The 21,229-nt window shown below is 41.1% G+C and overlaps 1 protein-coding gene across 5 annotated transcripts in view; it reads right to left on the bottom strand.

Annotated features, from left to right (window-relative positions):
• Positions 1–21,229, bottom strand: part of MCTP2 (multiple C2 and transmembrane domain containing 2) — a 233,829-nt gene that overhangs the window by 204,947 nt on the left and 7,653 nt on the right. The window lies entirely within an intron of this gene.

The following is a 21,229-nucleotide window of genomic DNA, read 5'->3' on the forward strand; positions in this document are numbered from 1 at the left end:
GGAAGGAAATAAATCATTAACTTATTAATTTCCCAAAAGTAATTAAATATTTGTCTAATTAGATTGATTGACATATACAAAGAAATTATATTTTTCAAAATCCCTGCAATAAATGTTGTTTCCTATGCTACAAAACTGCATAACCTGATTTGCCCATAGTCTTAAATGGGATGTTTCATTCAAAGTTATGCATAATGGGAAATACCATTTATCACTAATTTTAAACTATGGCATGAATTCATTCCAAAAAGACATAAATACCAGTCAAGCAGGGATTTTATTTAACAGCCTAGCATATGGTTAGGAGAACTATTTCTTTTATTAACATGACCTAACTAATACTATCTACATCCATTAATAGAGACGCTCTGTGAAATCTCAAAGAATCCACTTCGTATGTCTGGATTTCACAAGATCAGACCTAGTGCATTTATCTCCTGGTGGGGTAGAAGGCTAAAAACAGCAATAGGGAGTTCCCATTGTGGCTCAGCAGAAACAAACCAGACTAGTATCCATGAGGACGTGGGTTCAATTACTCAGTAATCTGAGGTTGCCCCAGCTGTGGTGTAGGTCACAGACGCAGCTCGGATCCCGCATTGCTGTGGCTGTGGCATGAGCCTGCAGCTGCAGCTTCAATTTGACCCCTGGACTGGGAACTTCCATATGCTGCAGGTGCAGCCCTAAAAAAATAAATTAAAAAATAAAGTATGGAGTTCCCGTCGTGGCGCAGTGGTTAACGAATCCGACTAGGAACCATGAGGTGGCGGGTTCGGTCCCTGCCCTTCCTTGCTCAGTGGGTTAACGATCCGGCGTTGCCGTGAGCTGTGGTGTGGGTCGCAGATGCGGCTCGGATCCCGCGTTGCTGTGGCTCTGGCGTAGGCCGGTGGCTACAGCTCCGATTCAACCCCTAGCCTGGGAACCTCCATATGCCGCGGGAGCGGCCCAAGAAATAGCAACAACAACAACAACAACAGACAAAAAAGACAAAAGACAAAAAAAAAATAAAAAAATAAAATAAAGTAAAAACAACAATGGTTACTGAGCATGTACTATGTTCCTGGTATTCAGTAACGTTATTACAAACCTAATTTATAAAATACTCATAAAAATTCTGTAGGGATTATGAGTAATCACTAAAATCTACCTATGGGTTATTCATTCTGAGCTAACAGTTTGCTTTTGGTGGCAGAGTTGTCACTAAAACCCACAGCTGCCTACCTAGCTCAAGGTCCATGTGCTTTGTATTCTGCCAGGTCATTTTACTAATTAAGTGACAAAGTAGTCAACAAAATTAACATTTTGAAATTGCAGTGAAATAAAAGAGTTTTCTCCAAGGCTCTGACTCTTTTCTCAAGACTTTCTCCTCTGCGATCTCTCTTGTGTATCCCTGGAGCAATGATCTTACCGAAGTAGAGACTGAATCCCCTTTAATGCCTCCTGCACTGCCTATAGGAAAAAGTTCGAAGTTCTTAATGTGGCATTTGAAACCCCCTCAACTATCTGGCTACAACCTATATGCATAGATAGCCCTTCCACCTGTGGTGAGAGGTGGGCAAAGATGAGATGTCAGAAAAAGAAGAAGAACTGGAGCAGTCTTTCTAAAAACAGGCCAGCCTAACAAGGTGGGCTCTACTCCACGATCAAGAGATGATGAGATGATACAAAGGCTGAGAAGTAGGAATGCTGAGTGGGCCTTGTCTCAGTGGATAGCCTGCAGCCCCAGAATGGAAAGAAAAAGAGTTAGGAAAGCATTCTCCAATTGAATACAGAGCACTCGAGGAAGCCTCATTGGATTCTGAGCGGGAGAGGAATTTTTTAAATTTTTTAAATTTTACTTACTTATTGTTTTATTTATTTATTTTCCTTTCAGGGCTACACATGCAGCATATGGAAGTTCCTACGACAGGGGTTACATCAGAGCTGCAGCTGCCAGCCTATACCATAGCCACAGCAATGCGGGAGCCGAGCTGCATCTGTGACCTAGGCCACTTTTTTTGCAGCAATATGGATGGAGATAGAGATGCTCATACTAAGTGACAGATAAAGACAAATACCATGTGATATCACTTATATCTGGAATCTAACATATGGCACAAATGAACCTTTCCACAGACAAGAAAATGATGGACATGGAGAATAGACTCATAGTTGCCAAGGGGGTGGAGGAGGGAACAGAACGGATTGGGAACTTGGGGTTAATAGATGCAGACTAGGAGTTCCCGTCGTGGCGCAGTGGTTAACGAATCCGACTAGGAACCATGAGGTTGCGGGTTCGGTCCCTGCCCTTCCTTGCTCAGTGGGTTAAGGGTCCGGCGTTGCCGTGAGCTGTGGTGTAGGTCGCAAACGCGGCTCGGATCCCGAGTTGCTGTGGGTCTGGCGTAGGCCGGTGGCTACAGCTCCAATTCAACCCCTAGCCTGGGAACCTCCATATGCCGAGGGAGCGGCCCAAGAAATGGCAAAAAAAGACAAAAAAAATAGATGCAGACTAGACTATTGCCTTTGGAATGGATAAGCAATGAGATCGTGCCGTGTAGCACTGGGAACTGTATCTAGTCACTTATAATGGAGCATGATAATGTGAGAAAAAAAGAGTCTACACATATATGTGTAACTGGGTCACCAAGCTGTACAGTAGAAAATTCACAGAACACTGTAAACCAGCTATAATAAAAAAAAAAATCATATATATTAAAAAAAGTATAGTTGAGTTACAATGTTCCTTCAATTTCTGCTACACAGCAAAGTGACCCAGTCATACATATATATAAATATACATTCTTTTTTTTTTTTTTTACTATCTTCCATCATGTTCTAACCCAAGAGACTGGACATAGTCCCCTGTACTGTAGAGTAGGGCCCCGTTGCTTATCCATTCCAAATGTAACAGTTTGCATAGACTCTATCTCTACTATGATGCTCAGTGACCAGAATGCCCAGGAAGAGTCTCTCAAGGTTCTGAGAGTAGAGAAAACAGAGACGATGAGGGTAGAAGCTAAACTCACAGAGGAAGAAGAGTGCTGGAAGCAGGGGTAGAGACTTTTCATATATTCCTGAGATAAGACAAATGACCTAGCTGATAAGCAAGCAACACGGGAACAGAGGGGTTGAGAAAGATAAAGAACAGTGACGTCAGAGGCTCCTCACCAAATGTATGGAAACTGGAAAGAGCAATTATCTGGCAGTGAGGAGGCCACTATGGTGCATAAGGGTTAGACCAGAGTCATCTACTGTTCCATTCTATCACAGTAAGGTAAGAACGACGATATTGGCACAAGTCACCAAATCAGGGCAGGTACACACTTCTCCACAGCCGGGGTTTGAGTAAGCTTTTGCAAGTAATGATGTTCCCTAAATGCAAGTATCCTTACAAAATGATCCTGCAGCAAGATCTTGAACAACAGGGCAATTTGGGCTTCAAAGAAGTGACAGCAGCACTTCCCTACATTCCCTTCTATGAAAAGTTAGGGCCAGGTTTGTTTTGGAACACAGAATTTAGAATTTTCTTATAATGATTTTTTTCCATTATGGGTGATTTACAGTGTTCTATCAACTTTCTACAACACAGCGAGGTGACACAGTTACACATACATGTATACATTCCTTTTTCTCACATTATCATGCTCCATCATAAGTGACAGAGACATAGTTCTCAGTGCTACATGGCAGGATCTCATTACTTATCCATTCCAAAGGCTATAGTTTGCATCTAGTAACCCCAAATTCCCACTCCCTCCTACGCCCTCCTCCTCCCTCTTGGCAACCACAAATCTGTACTCCATGTCCAAGAATTTAAAATTTTAGAAAGTGCTGCATATTACATAACCACTTAAATAGTATTTGAGTATCTCCAAATCAAACAGATCAAGATTCACACCACGTGAGATAAAGAGACCAAATAGCTTAAGAGTTCAGAATGTGCTACCAATTAAATTAAAAAAAAAAAAAACTTCCATTTTCAGAAGGATTTGAATTCTGAAATTTCAGATAAGAGATTCATGAAGCTGTAGTAACAGGTGCAAGGACAGAACAGCAATAGCCATAGACTAGAGCATCAACTTCTGCCTCCGGACCACCAGCACACACCAGGCAGTAGACTCACTGTCATATGTTATAAAGAATAAGGCGTTCAGGAGTTCCCATTGTGACTCAGTGGGTTAAGAATCCAACTAGTACCATGAGGATGCCCGTTCGATCCCTGGCCTCGCTCAGTGGGTTAAGGATCCATGGTTGCTGTGGTGTAGGCCGGCAGCTGTAGTGCCGATTCAGCCCCTGGCCTGGGAACTTCCATACTTCCATGTGCCATGGGTGCGGCCCTAAAAAGAAAAATAGAATAATATAGTCTCCTTCCAGCCACCCTGTACAGAGTTGGAGCATCTTTTCACAGTGTATTTTTACTGAGACCCTGCAAAACTAGAATGTACCCTTGGCTGTGGGAGGGAGGCCCCAGAGTGAACAAAGCATGCCCCATGGAGGTGGAGGGTCAGTACAGCCATGGGGTGTGCACAGAAAATGCTGGAACTTTCATTCAGACTGATCTAATGTGTCCTTTTAATGTCTATTTTCGTGAATGTTTAATAATACATGTACTTTCAGTACCACAGCACATGTAAATAATTTATAAGTAAATATTGAGTGTGCCTACTCAAAAAGTATCTGCTAATAGGATGTAGGATCAAAACAGCAAGGAGAGAACATTTCTAGAGCACTTGAACAATTAAATCCTTTAATCTGCTGAAAAAAATAACGTCCCCCCAACAAAAAAAGAAACCCCAGCCAAACAAACAAAAAAACACCCTGCAACACTAAGAAAAGAATCTGTTTTTCCCCTTTAGGCAATGACTATTTTCAGAACTGTGTCTCTTCTTTCAGAAAAGAGGTTATCAGGTAACAGCATAATTCAAGCCAGACAAACTTAAATACGCAACATGATTGTTTTTTTAAAAAGAATCCAAGTGTGATTTAAACTGGGTTTTCAGTAAACATTGCTGCCGCCTCTCAAAAAAGGTGTTTCTCTTGGGGAATTCATTAAGCATTAATTTCAACAAATGATCTCATTTATCTCAAGTTTACTCTAACATTTACAAACTACATTATACGCTCCCTGTTGCTTCCTCAGGCCCATTCATGTAATTTGCATCTTCGAAAGTAGACACAGATGCTTTTTTCTGGACCCAGGGGATGAGGCAGAGGTAGGAAAAAAAATTTGCATCTCCTCTGAGAAAGGAATCATTTATAATCAGAGCAGAAAGTCAAACTTGCAACATTAAAATAAATCCATTTGCCATGACAGCGGGTTAGAGAAATGTGGTTCACTGAAGCCTTGATTTAGCTGTGGCATCAGGAATAACACACAGGGATTAAAAACCCTCATGAGACTGGCGCACAATGAAAGGTCAATATGCAAAAGTGACCTGCATAAATATTCTTTAAATGGTGACGTTTCCAAAACAAGACAAGTTTTCTTTGTAATGCTTTCAGGTCACTGCAGTGAATATGCAGCACTGTGCACAGGTGCAAAATGTATAGGAGATAAGGATGAATTCAGTCTGTCCATCATATACTCTCAAAGTTCTTTTAAATGGACTCCCAAGAACAGCCGTCCAAGCCTGACCTGATCTTTTATAGATTCATCAATTCAGTGGCCAAATCAGACAAGGCTCTGCTCTCTTAAAGTGGAGATATATATGCATGGACGGGGAGATGGACCCAACTCACAGAAGAGGTAACATAAGAGCAGACACCTAAGTGATAAGGAGGAGAAGAAACACTGGCTATTTGGGGGGAGAGGATTCCAGACAGAACGGAAAGTCCATGCAAAGCTCAAATCTAGAAGTGTGCTCCCTGTTTCCTAGGAAGGACCAAGAGGTCAATACTGCCAGACCTGCAAACCCAGTGGGCAGTAGGAAGAGATTCCATTAGAGAAGGGGCTGGGCCGGACAAAGGCTTTAGATTTCAAGGGAGCCTGAAAGTCAACGCACTGGGGAGGCGTAGGGGAGGCGAAGGTTGGTCAGAGGATGGATCTTACTTATGTATTTTAAGGACCACGCTGGGTGCTATGGAGAATGTCTCATACAAAAGTCAGAGGAGTGAAGCTAGCTTAAGAAATCAGAGGTTCACTATGAGCTTTTTCGTGTTTAGCTTTCTGGTTATTCAGACTTCAGCAAAGTGGATCCACAGCACTGCAGGAAATGCCCAATCCTATTTCACTTCTTGCATTATCCATTGCCTATTTCATCCATGCAGGAAATGAGAACATGAGAAAATGACACTTCCTCCCAAAAAGGTCCACGCAAGAAACAAGAACCTGAGAAAGTTACACTTCCTCTCAAAAAGGGCCTTGACTTCACTGAGAATCGGACTCAGAAAAGACACCAATTTCTGAGACAGCTGCCTTCCTAATATTCACTAGTGACATTATAATAGCCTCTCATCTAAGCAATGCCATGCAAATTCTTGCAAGTATTTACTGGGACTTTCATTTCTGTCTGAAAGAAGCCCCGTTATTTGTAGGGGAAGAGCTTAAGGGCAAAGTGAAGCATATCACCAACAAAAGATGTTATGTATTCAATAGACATGGAGGTGGGGAGGTACTGGATTTGTTTATTTCATTCCGACCTCATGTCAAAAACTGTTTTGGACACTAGAATGTGGCTGTGAGAGAAAGACAAAACTCTTCATGGAAACAATTATGAAAAGAAAAATCATCCCTGATAAAAATTTGACTCTGACATACTTTTTTTGAGGGCTGCACCTGCAGCATAGGGAAGTTCCCAGGCTAGGGGTCAAATTGGAGCTGCAGCTGCCGGCCCACACCACAGCCACAGCCATGCCAGACCTGAGCCACGTCTGTGACACCACAGCTCACAGCAGTGCCGGATCCTTAACCCACTGAACAAGGCCAGGGATGGAACCCGCATCCTCATGGATGCTAGTCAGGTTCGTTACTGCTGCATCACCACAGGATCTCCCCTCAGTTCTTTCTTACACCATTCAGCATAAGCCCAGGGACCTCCTCTAGTCCCTGCTAACAAAACACCCCAGGATTCCCCATGGGGTACACTCTCCCTTCCCCATGGGATTTTATCTAAATGGGTTTTCTCACTATTCAGGGAAAACAGGAACAAACAAGTACTTATCTAAATATTATGATATCAGATGGTGATAGGTGCTATGACAAAAACAAAACTGCTAAAAAAAAAAAAATTTAATGGTGAACTTTCTAGCTGTCAGTATCTAAATGGTTGCTAACACCAAAGATCTCAGTCCTACAGCAGAAAAATCTCTCTACTTACCACAGTGACAAATCTAAACAGATTTTCTAATCCTGATTACCTCTTAAGTCTCCAAAGTACCAGGCTGACCAAACTTGAAACTTAGCAGTCCTCTGTAAAGATATACTAGACATCATTTCAGTCAATCGTCCTGACTAGACTGATCATCTCAGCAGGAAAGTCAGTGTGTAGCTGAAAGACCAAAATATTAGGGACTATTTTTTCAAGTATTAATCAATGCTATCTACTCAAAGTTGTCTTTAGAAAAAGGAGGAAGACCATGTCTGATCTCCCAATGGGCAATGTCAGAAAAGTTGTGTTTCCATCAATCCCAGCTTTGCCAAGCCTGGCACCACATTATTGACCTTTCCCAAGTGCAATACATCTTTTATAAAAATGTCAGATTAAACCTACCTGAAAACTTCAAGCCTTAGAGAAAAAATGCAGTGACATTGTTGAAATTATAAACAATGCGACAGAGTTTGAAAATTCTCTCTGGTGAAGTCATTAGTTTCTAAATAAAGAGGCATCAATCATCTAAGGTTGTGCTCAATGATAAATTAATGTTTACTCTCATAAGGACAGGAATGACAGTTTAAATTCATCCATTCATTCAACAAATATGCCTACAACTTAGTATTTATCTGAATTTAAAATCTGCTTTTGCTGAACATTTGTAGAGTGCAGTTTTGCTGATCTTAATTTCATCTACACATGAAAATAACTGCTTCAAGGAAACACACTGGACACATTTGTTAAATTTCCAAATCAAATGGGTAACTCACTCAAGGAAGATAAACCGTGACCCTTTATTTTGATAACTATGGGCAAGCACTAAAATGAATACTTCTCCTCTAAGAGTTTTCTGAAGCCTCACAACCATAACAGAGGTGGGCAAAATTACTCTGAATAAACGTAAGATGAAATCAAGGATTAGAAATATATATATATATATTTTTTTGTCTTGTCTTTTTTTGTTGTTGTTGTTGCTATTTCTTGGGCTGCTCCCGCGGCATATGGAGGTTCCCAGGCTAGGGGTTGAATCGGAGCTGTAGCCACCGGCCTACGCCAGAGCCACAGCAACGCGGGATCCGAGCCGCGTCTGCAACCTACACCACAGCTCCACGGCAACGCCGGATCGTTAACCCACTGAGCAAGGGCAGGGACCGAACCCACAACCTCATGGTTCCTAGTCGGATTCGTTAACCACTGCGCCACGACGGGAACTCCCAAGGATTAGAAAATATTAAGTAGGTTGTCAGATAGCGAGAGGCATCGCCAAGATTTGAACCAGCTTCTCTTACCACAAAATCTATACTTACACCTTAAGCTACATTGCCATCCCTAACTAGGGATCACCAAATCTGTGTAAATCAGTCAAAATTATAAAATAAGAATTTAATAAACCCAAAGAGACATGGTGGATGACATTATAATTACCGGTGCATTAGAGTGAGAAACAGTACAGAAAATTACAAATGCTAATTAAAAGGTGATGGGATTTAAATATCCTATGAGATCAGCAGCAATAATAAACAGAAGCAATTAGAAAGTAACTACAAGAACATCCAAATGCAATGAAGAAAGCATGTGCTGCCACCAATCCACCATCGAGGTATTTAAAGCTTTCTATCATGTCACCCACTGCTGCCCCATCTTTACAGTGCATGCATGCAGCCTTGATTTACAGTTTGAAATTTGAGTCGTTGAAGGTGAAAGTAAACAGTGTGCTTCAGAGCGTAAAAAGCCATGTTCAAAGCAGATGTTAGTTTCAATACACCAATGAGCTATAACAACAGCAGCTTTTAAGCTAATGAGAAAAACTTCTTTTCATCTTTGCATTTTGATGGTTACAACTGTATGAATCCTGCAACAGAATTAGATCTGTGACATGAAAAGACAAGGAACCATCATGCTGTGCATGATTTTTATGAGTTAAAAAAAAAAAAACGGGGAGTTCCGTCGTGGCGCAGTGGTTAATGAATCCGACTAGGAACTATGAGGTTGCAGGTTCGGTCCCTGCCCTTGCTCAGTGGGTTAACGATCCGGCGTTGCCGTGAGCTGTGGTGTGGGTTGCAGACGCGGCTCGGATCCCGAGTTGCTGTGGCTCTGGCGTAGGCCGGTGGCTATGGCTCCGATTCGACCCCTAGCCTGGGAACCTCCATATGCCGCAGGGGAGGCCCAAGAAATAGCAAAAAGACAAAAAAAAAAAAAAAACTGGACTGCAATGGTAATAAGGGTGTGATTTTTTTTTCCCTAGGTATTAGCATCAAGGAATAAAATATATACCATTCATTCTGCCAAGACACTCAGAGTTCAATAGAAGAGAGAGAGAGAAATAATAAAAACAATTGCAAAGCAGCATGGTGGGCTCTATGAGGTGTTAAGAGTAAGATGCTAATGGAGCACTTGGAGATGGCTCAGCCCATCAGGTAAGGGCCCAGACCAAGGAGATGGTAATTAGAATGGAGATGAGGGGAGTGATCCAGAAGCTGAATTACATGATCTACTGCTCATATGGCACTGGGAGAGCAGAGGTGAGGCAAAGACAGATATTTAAGGTTTCTCAATGGGTAGCAGGGAATCCAGTGGAAACGACCAATGAACACAGGGTAAGAAGAGCAAAAGCCATTTACAGAGGGCAAGATGAATTCCACATTGAACATCTTCCGTTGGAGGACTGATAAGTCACCAAACTGGAAACAGACTATATAGCCCAACTGGATGTTCAGGTTTAGAATTTAGGAACGAGGTTGGGAGAGAAATGAGGACAAGAACCCTCCCCCCTTCTCAGGCAAGTCTGTAAAGTAAAAAGAAAATAAGATTAGGTGTTCCCATTGTGGCGCAGTGGTTAATGAATCCAATTAGGAACCATGAGGTTGTGGGTTCCATCCCTGGCCTTGCTCAGTGGGTTAAGGATCCAGTGTTGTCGTGAGCTGTGCTGTAGGTCACAGACACGGCTGAGATCCTGCATTGCTGTGGCTCTGGCGTAGGCCCGTGGCTACAGCTCCAACTGGACCCCTAGCCAGGGAGCCTCCATATGCTAGAAGAGGCAAAAAGACAAAAAAAAAAAAAAGAAAGAAAGAAAGAAAAAGAAAAGAAAAGATTAGAGACAGAACATAGTGATCACAAACTTTTAGTGGCAGCATCTGGAAAAGAGAACTCATAATAAAAACTGAGCACTGTCCAGAGAGGCATAAGCGAGCCAGGAAGGAGGAAGGAGCAGGACAGCAAGCTGAGAGAGGAAAAAGTTTCCAAGATGGAGTAAGCAACCACTACAAATATTTCAGAGAAGGTGGCTGAGGAAAGCTAAGGTGCATTTTTGGTTTTGGCTATGAGGAAGGCACTAGAGCCTTTGGGGACACAGAGGCCAAAATGCAGGGAGCTGGGAAGGCAATATATGACAAGAGACACCCTCTCAAGAAGCTTTGTTGTGAAGAGAAAATACTCTGTAATCTTATGCCAGTAGCAGTGTAATAAATAGTACCATTCGATTAAAACAAGTTAAATTTTCAAAAGCAAACTCATAAATTAAAACTAAGTAGAAATTGCAAATATGGTTCAGACTTAATCCTAGACTTCCTCAAAAAAAATTTCACTCTTGCCTTTCCCCCTCTACATTACAGTTTCCAAATTTTATTCTGATGACAGACAATCCTACCAAGTCTGAAGAGACTCCGGATCACACAACTTGAGATCACAGGTCAAAACTTCAGAATTAGAAAAGATTTCAGCTGCTTTACTTTCAGAGACAAGAAAACTACAAACCAGACATATGAATGGAAAAATTGTGGTTTATTTTTCTCCTCCCTGTAGCACCTGGTGCAGGAATCAGCATTTGGCAGAGGCCTAATTATCATTTGTTAAATGGAAGTGAAAGTCAGATGGCTAATTAATTAGGATAGAGACTTGGTTAGAATCCACATCTTTTGACTCTCCAGGTAATTTTCTTTCAATGACAATTCAAATGGTCATTTCTTCCAACCCTAGCAAACATTTTTTTAAAAAGTTCTAGTCAACATCATTAATCCTTTAGGAAAACACAAATCAAAATTACACTGCAATACCACCTCACACCCACTAGGAAGAACCACTATTTAAAAATCACAGAAAGCAACAAATATTGGTGAGAGTCTAGAGAAATTGGAATCCCTGGGCACTGTTGGTGGGAATGCAAAATGGTACCGCACTAAAGGAAACTGTAAAATAGATCCTCAAAAATGTAAATATAGAATTACCCTATGTCCCAGCAATTCCACTTTTGAATATATATCCAAAAGAAGGAAAGCAGGTACTTGAAGAGGTATGTGTACATTCATGTTCATAGAAGTATTATTCACAAGAGCCAAAAGATGGAAGCAAACCAAGCGTCCATCAACTGACAAATGGAAAAGCAAAATGTGAAATATTATTCAGCTTTAAAAAGGAAGGGAATTTTGACAGATGCTATGACATGGATGAACCTTGAGGACATTATGCTAAGTGAAATAAGCCAGACACAAAAGGACATATACTGCATGATGCCACTTATATAAGGCACCTAGATTAATCAAATTCATAAAGACAGAAAATAGAATGGTGGTTTCCAGGGTCCGGGGAGAGGAAGAGATGGGAAGTGGTTGTTGAATGGGTACAGAGTTTCAGTTTTGCAAGATGAAAAGAATTCTGGAGATGGATGGTGGTGACGGCTGCATAAGAATGTGAATGCACTTAATGCCACTGAATGGTACACTTAGAAGTGGATAAGCTGGTAAATTTTATGTTATGTGTATTTTCTGACAATTGACATGTTTAAGATAAGTTATAAAATTGATTTTCAAGCCTAGTTGGAGTGAATATATGGATCTATAAGGAGATATCTTTTTTTTTTCTTTTTGCCTTTTCTAGGGCCGCTCCCGCGGCATATGGAGGTTCCCAGGCTAGGGGTCAAATCGGAGCTGTAGCCACCGGCCTACGCCAGAGCCACAGCAACGTGGGACCGAGCTGCATCTGCAACCTACACCACAGCTCACAGCATCGCCGGGTCCTCAACCCACTGAGCAAGGCCAGGGATGGAACCCGCAACCTCATGGTTCCTAGTTGGATTCGTTAACCACTGCACCACAATGGGAACTCCTAAAGAGATATCTTTAAAGAGGATGTTTTAAGTAAAATAATAAGACAAGTGTTTCCTAGCAGGGTCAAAACCTCAGGTGATCATGAGGATCGAAGATCAGCCAGGCTGAATTAAGATGAGTTGTGGAGGATGAGGCGAGCTAGAGAGTGCACAGGACTCCCTGGACCAAAGGTTCTCCTCACTGTAGCCAAGGATTGTCCTGACACTCTGACTTTTCAAAGATGCTCCCAGCCCAAATATTATGTGAAACTTCCACATTTCCATACATATCAATCCCGTATCCTCATGGTTACTAGTTGGATTCATTTCTGCTGCACCACAACAGGAACTCCCTGATTTTCAAATCAATTTCCACAGCCATGTTTCTTATGTCAGGATATAAATATCAACATATTGCTTCTCATCTGGATAAGATACTTGCTAAAACTTGACTACAAGGATATTTTCTTCTTCTCATTCTATAAATACTCACCAATTCACATTTAATAACACAACAAAGATAGCTTTTTTTTCCCCAGAAAGGATCATTTTTGTACTAAAACTGTTGGGCTATGCTGTCGATTTTGCTTTCTTAGTCCCTTCATGCTGGAGTCTATAAATAAGCATGAAAATCATGCTCTTTTTTTTTTTTTTCAGTCCACTCTTCTCTTAATTTTATGACTGTTCCCTGAGTGATCTCACCTTGCAGAGCTCACGGCATTTAATACAATTGAGGTACAAAGACCCTCCCTGAGCTAATAAAAGGAAAAATATACAATTCTGTCCCCATAGTGAGGTATAAATTCACTTAGATAAATTTGTTCTCAAGGTCATTCCACAGTGTTATCTCTTCAGACAGCCCAGTGATTTGCCTTAATCTGTTTTTAGATTTACAGTATATTAAAGGAAATCCATACAAAAACACATGGTTCATAGCCTTCTCTACTAACCCCCTATACATGCTCACCATGTGAAATTCTATATCACCCCATAATTACGGGGGAAGAAGAGAATGTCTGGCACAGTTTGCACAAGGTGACAATCAGGTTAGTATAAAATATAACGTACTACAAGTTTAGAAAATTTAACACAGAATGCATACTATTTCAGTGATGCTTCTACAGAGAAACACACACATCATTAACAGAAATATGAACACTAATCTTCATTAATGCTACCATTAAAACTTCATTCTCTGATGTTTTGTAGCCACTTGGAAAATGATTCATGATGTAATTTTAAATGGAAAACCCACAAACTCTGAAATTGTACCTAACCTCTGTTTATAGCTTTATAAAATGATGTGTAAGTATGGATCAGACTAGAAGGAAACAGATAAAAACTGTTCATGGCTAGCTTTTTTTTTTTCCAACATAGAGAATACTTGCTTTTTTCTAAATTAAATATGCATTCTCTTTGTATTAATATAATATTGTTTGTGTAATATGCATAAAAGTAAAAGCAATGTGTGCAGTGATATTTCATGCATCTGTATGTACTTTCCTCCAACATAAAGGAGAAGTTCAATCCCAAATTATCTTGGATGACAACTAGGTTTCTGATGACCGCCTCAGATCAACTGATGACAGCTGCCTAAAGAGCTATTATTGCAAAGGATTCTGAGGCTTGGTGGGAAACATAATGACATCAGCATGAATAGCTGTCTTGAGCTTCAGATGGGGAGCAGTAGCTCTGCCAGCTATGTGCCATCTCTGTCTCAGAACTAATAGCAGCAACACAGATCCTGTGGAAGGACCAAGAGTATCCTAAAGCTTTCCTTAGAACAATCAACACAAGAGGCCACGGCAACTCAGGACATGACGCAGCCAATTAGTTCTTGTCTAACAGCCAATATAGAAAAGTTGATGTACACAGTTTTAGAATTTAATATTCTAAAAATAAATTCTTAAAAATGAATGCAGTCACTTCACTGACATGGTACAGACCTGTGCTAGGGAATCAGGACAGTCTTAATATTAGGCAACTATAATTCCTATTTGCAATAAAATGTTTTCATGATTATTGTCTCTGTGCAGAACAGAAGCTTCCAGAGAAAGAAGAGCCTGAATATGCATCTATCCACACAAAATAGGGCTTGAAGAGCATCAAAATTTGGCAGTGGATATTTTATTTGCGAATGTCTGCTTTTCTATAAGATTATAATTCTGTATAACCATTCCCTTCCATTGCATCATTCTGTACTTCGAGTCAACAAAAAATCCAGAGAACCAACTCAAGCCACCTCTGGGCTACTTTTTTTTTGGCAGAACATAAAGGATTCTTGATTCAGATACTTGAATCTCCTCAAGGCCTCATCGGCTGCTTTCATTCATTTTCCATAAAGAAACAAAGCAAGTCAAACTTCAAAAAAGACAGAAAAAGGCTGAAAATAATTCATAGTCGAAAAGAATCAGACTGAAAAAAGAGGAAGCTCTAATTTCCAGCAGGTGTCTTGACACAAATGGGCAGAATCTTGATGGCGAGAGAATACGACAGGCTGGTGTGTCATTGACAGAGAGCTAAAGGCATCAAGTGAAATCACATGTGTATTAGAAAATGAGAAGAAAGTTAAAGCAAGCTCTGGGCTTACCTACCTGGCTGGGATAACTGGAAAGTAAACACCAAGAGCTCTTGTTAGGTGCAAAGTTCAGTGGATGGGGACTGTGTGCAAGGAGGAAAGCACAGCAACCCACAGTAGAGACCTGGCCTGGGAAAAGCCCAGAATTCAGAATGTTCAGTCTTATCAGGTCTAACATTAAATGCCCAAGTGAAGGAGAACTGCAGCCCAGGAGTAAGTAGAAAATGAGTGTCGCTAACATTTATGGCAAAGGTCTAGGGAGTCTATGCTCTTGGTTCGGGTCTGTTATACATCCAGTCTTCCCACAGACCATTTGGTTCTTTCACGTTCCAGATCAAGCACCAATTCCTGAGCAAGCCTGACCCTAAGCCTAAGCCAAACCCTGATCCTCTGTGTATGAAGCTGCATTTCTGCACCATAATCTCTTATCACACCTGACGTCCATCATGGCCTAGATGACCAAAATTATCTCATTACTTTGCTTACTTGGTCTCCCCAATCTACTTCCCATTCCCCACAATAATTAAGTCCTCTGAGGAGATGGGGCTGTATTTGGCTAGTCCATATCTGCATCTTCAGCACAATATCTAGCACACAGCAGTTAAGTTTTGATGGAATGACGGGAGGAAGGAATGAACTCCAGAGGGCAATTCCCTCTGCTACTATCATGACTGAATATTTTCCAGAACGCCAAGCCTGCTGAGATACCAGCAAATTCCATCAACCTGAAAAGTCTCACCATGCTTGAGCTTTTTAATATGTGTTTAATTATTAATTTAAAATGTTGGGCAATATATTTATTGCTCTATGATAAGGTAGGTGAGCAGTTTCATGTACCGTCTACAGAGCAATGAATCAGTAACAGCTACTAGTTCTGACGCAGCCTCATTAGCGACCCAGGTATCACTGTGCTGAGGATGGAGTGAGTTTTATCTGCCTACATTTCCCCTCTGGTTTCCCCCATTCATTTCATAATGGAGTGAGCCCCTCCTCTTACCAACTGGACAAAATTTGGGTCAGCAAGTTGATGATGAAGCCCTTCAATTCTACCACAAGACGAAGCCCAAATAACGCAACTCTGAAACTCTCAACCAAGAACTGAAAGATCCTAGAACTCGACGTGACTGCAAAAGCCTACAAACCCAGCCCTTTTCCACTCTGCGGATTTCAGTAATGTCAGGTGCTCCTTAATCCTGAGGCTCCTGGAGACAGCTGGTGTCCCCAAAGCACGTCAGGACCAAATAAAGACAACAGGTGAGGTCTTCAAGATGCCATTCCTGAGGAACTGATTTATGTGCATTTGATCACTCTGAACTGCTCCAAATGTTTGAATCAAATGAGGAAAACTGCTGTAAGTGACTTAAAATTAATCACTCACATGCACATAGAACAAGCATTAAGCCTTCCCCTGCCTGTGGGTTAAGAAAGGTTTCTAAAATAGCACTTAATGGATATTTCCTACACTGATGTGAAATACACTTTATTTGGAGAATACATTCCTAAACCTCTCTGTGCTGCATTAAAGTGACATTTGCCCATATCACAGAACTTCTCATCTCAAAATTCCAAAGGGATCAGAATGTAATCAGCACACATTAGTGTTTATAAAGCATTCCATTATAGCAGCATCTCTCAAATGAAAAGGTAAAGGACACTATTATCAATATTAAAACCATCTATCTTTTAAAAAGGTTACATTGATTTTTTTTCTTCCCCACCATGCAGATTCCATCAATGCCAGTGTCAGCTTGATGAAGTGGGCACTATCTTATAACAGCTCAAATTGCTAATTCCCCAATAAACTTTCTTAATTTTTCTATAGTCTCTCAACCCATGCACTTTGCAACTCATTCACTTAACATCAGTTAAGAAAAGGTTTGGAGTGATCAGACGTATTCAAATAAATCTTCCCACTGAGATAAAATACTACAAATGAGTTTTCAAATATGAAGGTTTTATAAAGATGGACAAACAGGACACTTTATAGTTCAATAAAGCTAAAATGGGACACCCCACCATCTTACAAAAACAACAAGAGCAGCTACTCCTTAAATGAGGGATTAGGTGGGTCAGACATCAGGCAGCAACTACTTTAAGTATACTGTCATTTAATCCTTATAACCCTACAAAGTAGGAACTATTAGAAGCCTCATTGGCTGATGGGTAAATGGAAGCACAAAAAGCTTAAGTAACTTGGCCGGTGTCAGGCAGTTAATACATAGTAGAGCCAAGATTCCAGCCCAGCAGCCCAACTCCATGTTCTCAATCTCTATGCCACCTTGCCCCCAAGTCTCTGTCACTTAATCTCTTGCTTCATAGTATCCCGTCCTAAAGCGTGCAGCACTGCAAAGGCTCCTTCAGCAGAGTTCCAGAGGCCACACACTATGAAAGGAACAGAGATAAGCAGTGTTCATCTCTCCACAAGTCTTCGAGGGTCACTTCCTCTCCATCCTTCCAGGTTGGGACACATTTCCCTTCCTCCTCAGCCTAGACAGACCTCACCTGCCTTTAAAATCCTCTCTGCTCCCAAGAGGGTACCACTAATACGTTTTTCACAAAGATGGATCTTAAACTCCCCAAGGAGATACACTTTTGAAACCAGGAACCACTTCTATTTTCTCTATGGCCCCATATAAATAGGAAATCATAGCTAATCAATCCTTTTACCTTTTTTCTTTTTTGCCATCAGAAACGTAGGCATGTGAACCCAATAAAGTCATCGATTAGTAGTCACCTTCCAGAGACAGCCTTCCCAGGTATTCTTTCATCCATATATATTTAGGAAACATTGTCAGGTTTCCTCCAGGAGTGGCTGGGCTTTCAAATTATAATATAATCACCAAGAAAATGCTAAATCCAGCACAATCAAGAGAATGAGTTCAAGTCCGACATCCACTTTCTGACCTCAAGACTTTCTCAAAAATGCAAGAGGGAAAAACACCTTAAAAGTGAAAGTAAAAATATAAAGTGTTAAAAAAAAAAGGAAGGGTGGTGTCTTATCTCTAAAAGAATGGCCCCTAGTTGGGTAAAAAAGACTGAATTAGATAAATTTTATTGCTCCCTAAAATGGGTCTCCAGTTATTTTTTGAAATACTGTCATTTGGTACCATCTCCTACTCATGCTTCCTGCCCTACCCCTTCTTATTCTTATTGTGGTTGGAAGAAAATATGGAAGGAAACAGCACTGCAGAGAGATCTGATTCTGGGGGAGAGCTTTCATAGCACTATGGGCACTGACTTACCCAAACCTCTGCAGGCTTACTTAGTACCAAGTAGGCAGACTCCCTTTTTCCCTTGAATGATAAGAACTGATGAAGGGTTTATTATACCCAAGGCATGTTGCAGGGATTATTACTAATATCCACAGCATCCCATCTCCATTTTACAAATAATGAGCCCAAGCTTTGGAGACGCTGAAGCCTGCAAAAGGCAGAGTTGGTATCTGAGCCCAGGTGCATGTGAATCCCAAACCCTGATTCTTCCCAGTAACTGGGGCATGGTGAGTTAAGGGAACCAGAGATGGGGTCTCTATAGCCAGTCTACTAGGGTGGATGTTTCTCAACCACCCCACACCTACTTCATTCTAGGTGGCCTCAGGGAATCTCACTGAATGGATAGAATCTTGGAAATTTTTCTCTCCTTAATCATTTCAACTACTACGCACTGTAGTGCCAGTGTTGTGTTTCTGGATCTAAAATAGACGAGATACTTGGCTGGTAAAATCTGATAATAAATGCCAAAAAGACTTTGTAAAAGCTTTGAAATGTTAAACAAATTCTAAGTATTTTTAATGTTCCCTTCCTCGAGTATGAATTTTTAAGGGGCATTTCAAAGACAACCACAACAACAACAGAGGCCTGTTATCTCACCATCCAATTAACCCTGGCAATATTTTTTCAAGGTATGCCTTTGGGAAATTGTAATTGTGCAAAGAGGCACGAAATGAAAAGTGACTCAGCCCATCTTCATAAAGGGGCCACTATTAAATTTCTAGGGCTCATTTCCAGAAGAAAAATAAATGCACACACACATATTCATTTACCAGCACACAGTAACATAGTATAAATAGGTGTGTATGGAAAAGGGGTTTTGCTCTACACTGTTTCATACCATGGATTATGTTAAAAGCAACAATAAAACCAGTGGTTTACAGGTACTGAGTCAGTTAGCTCTGACTCAGAGCCACCGGCAAAAAACAAAACCAGGCAGGGGCTGGTTTCCAAAGTGGCTAGATTCAGGATGTTATCACAAATCAGAAAAACTACCAAAACCACAGTGACAGGACATCCAGAAGTGGTCAGCCAAATTTACATTAAAAAAAAAAACAGTTTAAGCAAAACACTAACTTATTATTCATTACATATGCATGTCTGTACGGGTGTTCTGCTCAAAAGCATAGGAGGCTCTGCACCAGAACATCAGCTGGCAGGGAGCTGGGGAGCTTTCCTCACAACCCCCTATTCCCCACTGCCACATCAGCTTCAGCATTTGCTATCCCGTCCTAAAAGACTCTAGGTGCAGACTGAATGAGGGTTCCTAGGAGATAGGTCAGAAGCCCCCCCACACGGAAAAGCAGAATGTCCACCAGAAGTAACTATAATTTTTCCAAGCTTGCCTCAAACAGAGTATCAACCTCATTTGCATACCGTGGACCCTTAAAAGATCTCATTTGAAAATGGGTGCAATGCTTAGAAAGGAATGAAAGAATGAATAACAAAAAGCACCTAGTTTGATCAGTAGTGCCGCAGGAATTTCATCTGGGTTTTGAAATGTCAACATCTGTATGTATTTAAGAGCATATACCAATTTAAAAACACAAAAACACTGTGAGGTAGTTCTCATGTGAACATTCGGGAATTACATGTGGTGTTTTGATGGGTCTGCTTCCTTTGCTCCACAAATCTATTATAACAGTTACGTGTTTTATGCATCACTTGGGCCAGATAAAGGAGAGAAACCTTTCCAGAATATCTAGCTTCATGTATTCACAAGCTTTGGGCAGGAAACTGCTCTAAAGTGATATATTTATCAAGACCATGCCAAATCCATGTCCAATAGAGAGTGTGGCAAGATTCCAGGGCTTCACCGTTGCAGCTTTTTTAAAAGCAGCCTCTGCAGTGAAAGGGCTCAACACTGCCTTCACCCTGGGAATATACAGAGCAGCTGCTTTCAATGCCAGGATGCAGAGAAATTCCTAGAATTTTATTTGGAACAGGTCTTGGAGCGTCTCTAGTCTGATGGGTAAACAGCTTCCCTGGGAAACAAGGCATAGTGAAACAGTTGAAATAGCAGTGGCTGGAATGGAATAGCAGGGGAGGAAAAAATAAAATTCCATCCAGTTGGGTGACTCTGTGCCTGTCACTCGGCTTCTCTGAGCTCCAGTGTTCTCTTCTGTAAGATGGGGATGACTCCTACCTAGGAGGGTCCCTGAGAGGATCAGAGTGAATAAGATAATGATGTGACTAACAGAGGCTCGGCAATAGCAAGCTGCTGGCACACTAATCCAAATACACAGCAGGTGAGTCTTATGTCCTGTGAACTAGGAAAAGCCAAAAGCGTCTTCCACTACAAGAAAAAAAAACAGTATCAATGAAAAGGCACATATTGGCCACTGAGCCCCAAAACTACACAATAAATTGGTGATTTAGGGTCTAGAGCACACGGTGATAAAGCCAGAAATGACATAAGACTAGTCCTTGGATAGGAAGTAGTTAATAAAGCAACCGAATACTAATCAATTATTAATGACCAGGGCCACACCTCTGTGTTCAAAATCTGTGAATGTGTGACCCGACATTTAAAAACATTTAAAAACAGTCTATCATGTATCTTTTCAGTTCTATGACGTCCGGTTCAAATATTAACACAGGACACTTCCTGAGAACTTTCTTTCTCACTCCTGGCTAAAGCTAAGTATCTCTGAGCCAGCTCACCTGAGATTAAAGAGTGAAAGAAATGTCTACCTGTTTCAACAGGCCTAAAATGCTGAAGGTAACTTCTGCCAAGGATTCCTAACAAGACTGAAAACACACCGCTAGGTAGGAAAAAGGTGAATGACGAAGATACGGGAAGAGAGGATATGGAAAAGGGGAAGGGGGCTTTGTGGGGACAAAGAGAGAAGATGAAGACAGTTCATTATAGGGCCTGGTCTAGCAAGAGACAAGACACTAAGCAAAGAGCAACAGATATGTTTTAGGGGACAGACTGTGTTACCAACGTGTGATGGAAAGGCTGACCCCTAAAGGCATTTCTAGACTACAAACTTGGAAAGCTAAGCTAACTTTA

The sequence above is a fragment of the Phacochoerus africanus genome, chromosome 9, assembly GCF_016906955.1.
Source record: "Phacochoerus africanus isolate WHEZ1 chromosome 9, ROS_Pafr_v1, whole genome shotgun sequence".
In the NCBI taxonomy this organism is placed as follows: Eukaryota; Metazoa; Chordata; class Mammalia; order Artiodactyla; family Suidae; genus Phacochoerus; species Phacochoerus africanus.